The sequence below is a fragment of the Episyrphus balteatus genome, chromosome 3 (genome assembly GCF_945859705.1).
Source record: "Episyrphus balteatus chromosome 3, idEpiBalt1.1, whole genome shotgun sequence".
Lineage (NCBI taxonomy): Eukaryota > Metazoa > Arthropoda > Insecta > Diptera > Syrphidae > Episyrphus > Episyrphus balteatus.
The window spans coordinates 105,392,661-105,398,693 of record NC_079136.1 but is presented as its reverse complement, the minus strand read 5'-3'; the positions used below and the strand labels follow the sequence as shown (position 1 = coordinate 105,398,693).

Here is a 6,033-nt window from a genome sequence, read left to right as displayed (position 1 = left end):
CTCTTCTATTAGATCGTTAAGTTGGGCTTCAATTTGGGCGCGGGCCATTAACTAACGCCAACCAACAGATCTAATTTTTTTTTCTTTTTAAATCAAATAAAATCAAACGACCTACCTCAACTAAAGTTACTACGAAAAACAAATGAAAGAAACGAAACTTGACTAAGAACTTGACTTGAAAAACTAAACCGAAAAAAAAAATTTAAAAAAAAATCAAATTTATAGGTACACAACTTTGTCATTTACGATATAAAAAAAAAATATATGTACATACATTGAAGTATACTCACCTGTATTTCTCCTTTTGTATTTCCTTTCAATTGTCACAAACGATGGTTTTTTTTTTTTTTTTTTCAGATATATTTTTTTTTTGAGATATATTTTTTCTTTTTTCTCTTTGTTATTTGAGATATATATTTTTTTCCTTCACTTTAATGTCACAACAACACTACACAACACAACATTCGACGCGATTCTTTTAAAACAATTTGATTTACACTTTGATTAATTAATAATTTGATAATTTAATTTGATAATTTAATTCTATAAATTTAGATTCGCGAGTTTACAAAAAACGAGATTCGCGGACCGGCTGCGCCAATGTTAAAGTGTTCTAACTGTAAAGAAAGCAAAGCGACCGACTTCATTGAATGTTTGATCAAGACCAACCTTGTCGTGTCATTTTGGTGACCGCAAGCCCAAACATTCGCAGTGGATAATCGTCGGCACGTTAAAAGAGTCAGCACAATTCAACTATTGTATGATTGCACTTTGATTGACCCAAAACAATATCCGTAATATGATATCGAATTGGCAATCAAAGAGTACAACACAATTGAAGTGTGCTGAGTTCAACGCACGACGATTTCCTCTGGTAGGTATAGGAGGAGATACAACAGGAGATAGGAATGTGTAGTTGTACTAGATTTCTACTCACGAGTAAACTACCACCTCCAATGGAATAGGGCTGTAGTACTATCATGTACTCATGCTCTTCTTCCCGAGTAGATACGATTTGTATTTAATTCGTTGAAAGTGCTTTCCATTGAAAATCGCTAGTAAACTACTAGAAGACAAAGGTCCTCAGAAGCTTCTTATCATGATAACAATTATCTTATAAAGCTTTACAGGTGTACAAAATGTAGCATATGGACAGGTTTATAGAAGGCATGATACTCAGCTTCTCGATTGTTCTTTTAAGTACGTCAAAGTACGTCACGTGGTTATAACTTTACCTTTTCAAGTACAATATTGAAATAGCTACATTTTGGTTCATTAAAACAAATTAAAAAAATAATTTCTTTCATAAAAATGTACACGTACAAGCATCCTGGTGCAATGGGCATGTTGAGCTCGTATCATTCTTTCATCTCGTAGTGACTGTAATCTTCCAAATAAGATAAAAACTGAAGCCTTTATTGTCTGTATGAGTTCTGAGCCCAAAGATAAATGTAAATTTTAGTTGCATTTGTGTAAATTTTAAGTGCATTTGTGTAAGTTTTAAGTGCATTTGTTTATAAAAATTAATACTAAAATAAAAAAATTTATAAATGCAAAACATTTTCTCTCTTTTTATTTTATTTTATTTTTTCCTCCTTCCTGGTGAGTTTTGAAAAGCCCTATTATTGGTCTTATAAGAATTATGTGGTACGCTTATAGGATCGAATACCACTTTCTGCTACTGATGAGAAGCTTTACAGTAGTCTTACAGTGTACTTCTTCGCACACTTATAGGATCGAATACCACTTTCGGCTACTGATGAGAAACTTTACAGGAGTATTTCATTGTACTTCTCATAGGTTTAATAGGAGTGCAAAAAGGGGGCCTCCCAACTAACAATTTTACTTCTACAAGGTTAGGATCTTTAATTTCTTGCAGCTCCCAACTAACATTTTTGCTTACGGGTTTCGAGCTCAAAGGGCTATTCGCACCTATAAAACTGGTATACTACTCACGGTAAAAAAATATCAGTAAACGCTGATATTTATACCTCTAAGAAACTTTTTAGGAGTATCTTATAGTGGGATTATAGGTGCGATGAAAAATTCTCTGTAAGCATTGTATAAAGCTTCGCTGGACTTCTGTTTAGTGTCACACTATAATGATGTTGGGAAGTGCTTACAGTGTCATAATACAATAATGTTAGTTGGAAAGTGTTTGATTTTTATTCAAACTTAAAAATTCTCAAGTGCGTTATTGTAATTATTTTGTGTGTTAGGTAAATAGTTTAAAATAAAATATAAAAACAGTTAAAATTGGTGTAAAGTTTAAAGTATTTCTCTTTTATACTATTAGTATCAACCTAACTCCTCAGATAAACTTGGTTTATAAAAATAAGTTAATACTTAAATAAAAATCAGTATAAATGCAACACAATTTAATTTCTTTTTATTTCTCCTCCTTTTATTTCCCCTCCTTTTATATCCAACCTCACTTTTTATTTCTCCTCCACCACTTTCGTTTGTTGATGACAAACTTTACAGTAGTCTTATAGTGTACTTCTTCCCACACCTATAGGATCGAATACCACTTTCGGCTACTGATGAGAAACCTTACAGTAGTCTTACAGTGTACTTCTTCGCACATTTATAGGATCGAATACCACAACTGATGAAAAACTTTACAGGAGTATTTCATTGTACTTCTTATAGGTTTAATAGGAGTAAAAAAAGGGGGCCTTTTTAATGATAAACAGGGTTATATGAGTCTTTTAGGTGTGAAATTATTGATGACAAAAAGCTTCTCACCATCGTTATAACATCGAAATTGTTAGTTGGGGGCTGTACCGTGTGTGGGCTTTTAATTCACCTAGATTGAGTTTTTGAGATTACATAAAATTTTTTTAACTTACATCCAAATAATGGATAAAAATGAGAAAATTAATTTGACAGATAATAAAATCGTTAGTGAATCGCACGGTGTATGTGCTTTCTTTCGATATTGTTACCGATATCGGTACATCTCAAGTCCTGTACGATGATTGTATCGTGTATTCCATGCTTTAGAGCCGCCATCTTACAAAATGGGGTAATAAGGTATTGACCATCGATAAACTATACCAAGACTGGAAATTTTCGTACGTCTTACCCATGATACAACTACTAAAGATATGGCATTGCGCATGTTTGGTGTTGCTTTTCACAATTTTGTGCGCGTCGATGACGTCACTGAGTTGAGGCAAGTAGGTATTTTTGGCGCGGTTTCACTCTAATTCCTGTTGGTATATACCAACTAACATTTTTGCTTACGGGTTTCAAGTCTAAAGGACTATTCGCACCTATAAGGCTGGTATACTACCCACGGTAAAAAAATTATCAGTAAACGCTGATATTTATACTTCTAAAAAACTTTTTAGGAGTATCTTATAGTGGGATTATAGGTGTGATGAGAAAATTATCTATAAGCACACTATAACGATGTCGAGAAGCATTTAATCCTATAGGAATCCACGACAGCGGTCATTAAAAGCTTCTTATCATGATAACAATTTTATTCTTATAAAGCTTTACAGGTGTACAAAATGTAGCATCTGGAAAGGTTTATAGAAGGCATGATACTCAGCTTCTGGAATTTTCTTCTTAGGACGCCAAAATATGTAGTGTTTCAATAGACTGCACCGTTCAACGAAATTTATATTCCGATAAATGTGTTATTTTTTTTTTTTTTTTTTGTGCAAGTAAAACATCCAATATATGTAGTTAAATCTTGGAAATAAAACAGGTATGTATTTTCTTAATATAATATGCCTAAAAAGAATGTTGAATCGATTGATGAATCATTTTTGGAGTTTTGAGTTGACCTACTCCCCACTAGCTAAACTCTAAATTTTGTGCGCTTAACTCCAAATCTTGATGCTCGGCTATCTTTGATGCACAAACTTCTCGAAATTCTAGAATCATACCTAAGATAATTAGATATGACTTGAGTAGACCAAAAGCATTTATTTGTAAAAGTATAGAATAAAAAATTGTTAAAAATAATAATATTAGCTTATTTTTCCTTTTAGTAAAATCAGTATTCCAAATCATACAAACTGACAAAATGTTTGGTCAAAAAACACCCACAATCCATGATGAGTTATTCTGTTATCTCAAAGATAGGGATTAGGTCCTCTTTGTTAAAAAATATCAAAACAAAAAGTACTTAATATTTAAGTATTCAACAAGTCTGGTCATTTTCCGGACATTCCACAGAATTTTCTTCAGCAAAAAGTTGGACAAAAAAAAAACAGTCGAGGCTAAGTAATTAAAATGTTAAATGCAACAACACCTTACACCCTCTGGCTTAGTTGCATTGTTGTTGCATTTACCTTGTAAATTGCTATCGGCAATAATCGATTCGTTTTGTTTTTGTCCAATGCACGGGCGTAATCAAAAACACACCTTTTGTTATCTTTTTGCACTTTATTTACTTATTTTTTAATCATTGAACTCAATTATTCATGAACAAAATGTTTCTAACGAAAACTTTATTGTTGAATGAAAAAACCCGAGCATCAACAACAAGACATCTTATTAAATAAAGAATGAAAGAATGGCCAGGACTTCTTCGTCGTAGAGATTCGGTTGTTGATTGGTCAACGATTGCTGTACAAACACATTAAGTAAAGATTTTCTTTATCTGGATTGGATGAAGAGAATTCTTGTTCGAGTAGCGTAATGATTATATCGTAGGCACCTTTTTTCAGCCAAAACCCGGTGTGGGATTGACTGCAAATACGAAAAAAGAAGTTGATAATGTAAAACGCACACATTTCAGCAATTAATAAAGAAAAGAACATTAAACGTACTTCTTTGCATTCATTGTCTAGAACAGTCAAGGAGTTAAGAAGTTGTTTAGTGTCAGTGGACTTTTCGCCCATGGAGTTTTCAGATTATCGGTTTCGTCTTTTTGGACCACCTATTTCCTAATTGATGGCTGGCTATATTATCGTTGATTATTTTAGCCAAAGTAATTTCCTTGGGACAAAGAAAGGGGTTTATGAACAAATATTTAAAAAAATATCAAAGAGCAATTAAGATGATTTACCTGAGCTGCGAATTGTTTATTGTCTCCTCTTTGAATTCTTCGAGACTCATGAAAAGTTGACAATATTCTTCTTCTTAACCACTATAAAAATTATTCCATTTAAGTTTGAAAAGCATCAAAAAGTGTATTCCCATGCGTTCCTTGAATTTGTGGGAAACATTCTTCTTTGCGTTTTTCAGAGCTCATTGAATTATTGATACTGTCCTCCACGAATGATTATTGACTTGATGTTAGTGTAGAGGTTATGCTGCTGATGCTTCTGGTGTTGAAACGGAGGCACCAGTATCGGTAGCAGCAGTATCATCTCGACTTGACTGCTATTTCTGTGACGTGAATGGTGTGGTCGACGTTGACGATTTTCTTCGAGGGGACAATGAATGGAACGAATTCCTTTTTTCATTTTTATAACTTGAACTCTCAGTGAATTCATTAATTATGTTTCGAAAGAATATCAATACAAAATTGCAACTACAAATTTACTTAAAAAACAAAAAAAAAAAACAAAGAAACCTAGTAAACAAGGCACATTGCAGCTTTGATAAATTTATTTTTTTTCGTTGTTGATGGAAATTATCATCATTGTATATATATTTCTATAGTACTATCATGAAGTCGAATTTAGTATTAGTTGATGTCGCCACTTTTTTGAGGTGGCGCTCAGTGTGTTTTTTTCATACAAATTCTGCTTTTTCAAGTCACCACTAGAGTTCCTAAGATCGTTTTACTTCATGATAGTACTATGGAAATATATATACAATGATTATCATTTTCTTTTTCACTTCTATTTGACAAACAATTAATTGATAGGGACAAAAGAAAATAAATTAACAGCGTTCAACGCAGTCCACCGAAGTGCGTTCTTTTTCAAACAATAGTTAACTATTATTAACTTTCGTTAACTTTTGTCGTTCTTTTACAAGGGGTACAAGAACGTAGCCAAAATAGATCCGATTTGTATCTATTTGTATCTTCCCAATGCTTCTGAAAATGTTTTATTGGCATCG

General features: G+C 32.7%; 1 long non-coding RNA gene across 1 annotated transcript; it reads right to left on the bottom strand.

Annotated features, from left to right (window-relative positions):
* Window positions 1–2,377: 2,377 nt before the first annotated feature.
* LOC129916484 (uncharacterized) lies at window positions 2,378–5,600 on the bottom strand. The gene is made up of 4 exons (XR_008772459.1): window positions 5,030–5,600; window positions 4,791–4,959; window positions 2,621–4,710; window positions 2,378–2,552 (listed from the first exon to the last, which is right to left on the bottom strand). It is a non-coding gene; the product is annotated as an uncharacterized LOC129916484 (long non-coding RNA).
* Window positions 5,601–6,033: the final 433 nt, after the last annotated feature.